Source organism: Osmerus mordax, chromosome 13 (genome assembly GCF_038355195.1).
Source record: "Osmerus mordax isolate fOsmMor3 chromosome 13, fOsmMor3.pri, whole genome shotgun sequence".
In the NCBI taxonomy this organism is placed as follows: domain Eukaryota; kingdom Metazoa; phylum Chordata; class Actinopteri; order Osmeriformes; family Osmeridae; genus Osmerus; species Osmerus mordax.
Window position 1 is genome coordinate 267,807 of NC_090062.1, and position 4,146 is coordinate 271,952.

Below are 4,146 nucleotides of genomic sequence, written 5' to 3' on the forward strand. Positions count from 1 at the left end.
AGTAGCTGAAAGTGACAGTGTGTAAAGTGACTAGTGAGAAATGCATCAATGTAAAGTGGCTAGTGGTGACCTGCCGATGATAAACTCAGCAGACCTGACCACACTACGTAGGACCTTGCGTTTTTTTTTGTCACGCCTCTCCAGACATCGCCCCACAGTCTTTCAATGCGTTGATTATGAGTGCTCATCCCTCTTACAGCACTCCCTCGGGTTGATCCTCGGAAGACATCCATGAACATCCTTCATGGCGAATAAATTCCATTCTGATTCTGATGAAGAGACAAATGGCGTCGTTTTCCCCTCCATAGTCACATCTGACTCTGGATGGGATACCAAACTGGGCGACTGCTTCCGAAAACAGGTCCATTACAAAGTCACTTCTGCTGTTGTTAGAAGCCCTCAGGAAAACCACCAGTCAGCTGAACCCATCGATTCCTCCATGGATTACAATCCTCCACCTAAGAGATGAAGGTAGGGAAAAGATTTCACTTGCACATCTTATTTTATAAATAACAAAAAATATATAAATGGCTTGAATGCAGCTAAAATGATTTGTATACATTTCTGTTCAACATGTTGGGCGTTTAATAGAAAGAAAAGTCCTAACCTCCATTGCATTCATGTGAAACAGAAAATCTCATTTTCAATTCAAAACTCATAAAATAATCAGCTTGTCATTGGCTAGGGACACAGTTAGGGCAAATGAACGAATCATAGTAAAACAAGCCACTTGCTTGTGGTTGCCATCAACATGCCACAGCGAAATGGACTCTGCCACTCGATATGTTTGCCTCCGAAGCCTGTGGGACATACTCCGAATAGCAGCACCTTCAGATCAAGAGCATCATCTGTTAGATCCGTGTAGCGACTTCTAAAAGAGAAATTTGTACTGTCTATGGAAGACAATGTATACATATTAGAACTTAGATACATTTTTTACATTCATCCCTAGTAGTAACTCTAAACAAAACAATGCTTTTAAGGAACAGTGACAAGGCAGCTATGTGGTACATGCGCATGACATTTTTTTTCTCCAAAGATATGGGATATGAAAGAGTTCTATCACAGTATATCAATTTCTTTATGAAATGTATAGAAAGGGTAATTCTGCAGTGTTTTTGTCTTTGTAAAGAAAAACAAAATTGTGTATGGCTCAGTGAGAAAGGGGTTACATCATCTGATCTCTCCTGAACTAGTGCTTCAATTGACACATACCGTAACCGTCGGTTCACTGTTCTTCTTGAGACACCCAAGATCTCCGCAATCTGTTTAGCAGAGAAGTTAAAGGACAACAACATCTGCAACTGCTCTTGGGCGATTTGGTAAACCGGCCTTCCTCCAGTCTGTCCTCCCATTCGAGGTACGGTGAAACCAGGAGCAACTGCAGTTCAAGAGAAAAATGTTAGAGGCATCGTGTTTTGAATCTTGCTTCTTCAAATCATGTTTAAATATGACGAGTACATTACCAGGTTGTTGTTGCTGATCGTTGGCTTCCCGTATTAACTCGCTAATGAGCAAAAGCATTTCATCAACCACTTCAGATTAAAGCAGTCGCCCTCTGCTCCAGCGAACGCTCGTCACCGTGATCTCTAACCTGTTAGCATGACAAAATATATTAGTGGTAGCTCTAGGCTAACTACAACAAAGCTTGTTAAACAACTCTTTGAGATTGCTGGCTTCAGTAACATAACCGCATTCAGTAACGCAATATTCAAAGCCTTATAAGGTCTAGTTTAGCGGCGTTAATTTGAGCTTGCTCATTATTAAAGAGTTAGCACTACAAGTGTGATGACGAGAAGTCAGGAGCCCAGGAGGACAGGACTAGCCAAACAGCTATACAAAACAAGTGACTTGGCTTAATCAGAATCAAAATCAGAATGGGTTTTATTCGCCATGAAAGTTTGCACAGACAAGGTATTTGCTTTGGTAGGAAGGTGCATACATTAAACATATAGGAATCTTAAATTTAAACATGATGACTAACTATACTAAGGGTACATAACTAGCAATACTAAGTGGAATTAGAATGAAAGTAAAATATACAATAAAATATAAGTTGCCATAATTTACAATATAAAACGTTGCTAATTGATAGCTTACCTGGTTAGAACAGTCTGTATAGAATCCTGGTCATCTGAAGACAAAAGTCGGGTACATTCTGCAAAAGTCTGGGCAGAAAGTTTGTGGTCTCATTTTCTGCTATTTGTCTCCACCAGAATTCGAAACCACACACAACGTGTTCGTCTTCTTCTTTGGTTATTTTAATGGCGGTTAGCAAACAAGGTATAGGTGCATCATCACCACCTACTGGACTGGAGTGTCCATCCATCATCTGCCGCTTTTCCGGGGGTCGGGTCGCAGGGGCAGCAACCTAAGCAGGGAGGCCCAGACTTCCCTCTCCCCGGCCACTTCCACCAGCTCTTCCTGGGGGACCCCGAGGCGTGTTCTGGCTCTTCCCCGGGGGCCTCTTCCCAGTGGGACTTGCCCAGAACACCTCACCAGGGAGGCGTCCAGGAGGCATCCTTATCAGATGCCCAAGCCACCTCAACTGGCCCCTCTCGACGCGGAGGAGCAGCGGTTCTACTCTGAGCCCCTCCCGGATGACCGAGCTTCTCACCCTATCTCTAAGGGAGAGCCCGGACACCCTGCGGAGAAAACTCATTTCGTCCGCTTGTATTCGCAATCTCGTTCTTTCAGTCACTACCCACAGTTCGTGACCATAGGTGAGGGTAGGAACGTAGATCGACTGGTAAATAGGGAGCTTCTCCTTTCGACTCAGCTCCTTCTTCACCACGACGGACCGATGCAGAGCCCGCATAACTGCGGACGCCGCACCGATCCGCCTGTCGATCTCGTGCTCTATTCTTCCCTCACTCGTGAACAAGACCCCGAGATACTTGAACTCCTCCGCTTGGGTCAAGATCTCCTCCCCGACCCGGAGATTGCACTCCACCCTTTTCCGGTCGATAACCATGGCCTCAGATTTGGAGGTGCTGATTCCCATCCCAGCCGCTTCGCATTCGGTTGCGAACCGCTCCAGTGAGAGCTGAAGGTCACGGCCCGATGAAGCCATCAGGACCACATCATCCGCAAAGAGCAGCGACCCAATCCTGAGGTCACGAAACCGGAACCCCTCAACGCCCTGGCTGTGCCTAGAAATTCTGTCCATATAAGTTATGAACAGAATCAGTGACAAAGGGCAGCCCTGGTGGAGTCCAACCCTCACCGGGAACAAGTTCAACTTACTGCCGGCAATGCGGACCAAACTCTGCCACCGGTCGTACAGGGACCGGACAGCCCCGATCAGGGAATCCGGTACCCCGTACTCCCGGAGCACCCCCCACTTGAGCCCCCGAGGGACACGGTCGAACGCCTTTTCCAAATCCACAAAACATGTGTAGACTGGTTGGACGAACTCCCATGCACCCTCCAGGACCCTGCCGAGGGTGTAGAGCTGGTCCACAGTTCCACGGCCAGTACAAAAACCACATTGCTCCTCCTGAATCCAAGGTTCGACTATCCGACGGACCCTCCTCTCCAGAACCCCTGAATAGACTTTCCCAGGGAGGCTGAGGAGTGTGATCCCCCTAAAGTTGGAGCACACCTTCCAGTCCCCCTTTTTAAAGAGGGGAACCACCACCCCGGTCTGCCAGTCCAGAGGCACTGTCCCCGATGTCCACGCGATGTTGCAGAGTCGTGTCAACCAAGACAGCCCTACAACATCCAGAGCCTTAAGGAACTCCGGGCGGACCTCATCCACCCCAGGGGCCCTGCCACCGCGGAGCTTTTCAACCACCTCGGCGACCTCAGCCCCAGAGATAGAAGGGCCCCCCCCGATGTCCCCAGACTCTGCCTCCACATCGGAAAGCGTGTTGGTGGAATTACATTTACATTTAGTCATTTAGCAGACGCTCTTATCCAGAGCGACTTACAGTAAGTACAGGGACATTCCCCCGAGGCAAGTAGGGTGAAGTGCCTTGCCCAAGGACACAACGTCAGTTGGCATGACCGGGAATCGAACTGGCAACCCTCGGATTACTAGCCCGATTCCCTCACCGCTCAGCCACCTGACTTCCTTAATTCCCGAATTAAGGAGGTCTTCAAAGTATTCCTTCCACCGATCCAGGACGTCCCCCGTCAAGGTCA

General features: G+C 47.9%; 1 long non-coding RNA gene across 2 annotated transcripts; it reads right to left on the reverse strand.

Annotated features, from left to right (window-relative positions):
* Window positions 1-376: 376 nt before the first annotated feature.
* Window positions 377-2,209, reverse strand: LOC136955833 (uncharacterized). Of its 2 annotated transcripts, XR_010878181.1 has the most exons (5): window positions 2,101-2,209; window positions 1,467-1,594; window positions 1,216-1,381; window positions 829-893; window positions 377-458 (listed from the first exon to the last, which is right to left on the reverse strand). It is a non-coding gene; the product is annotated as an uncharacterized lncRNA (long non-coding RNA). The 2 variants fall into 2 exon arrangements; XR_010878180.1 differs by lacking the exon at window positions 377-458 and having other exon boundaries at window positions 772-893.
* Between the last annotated feature and the right edge of the window lie 1,937 nt (window positions 2,210-4,146).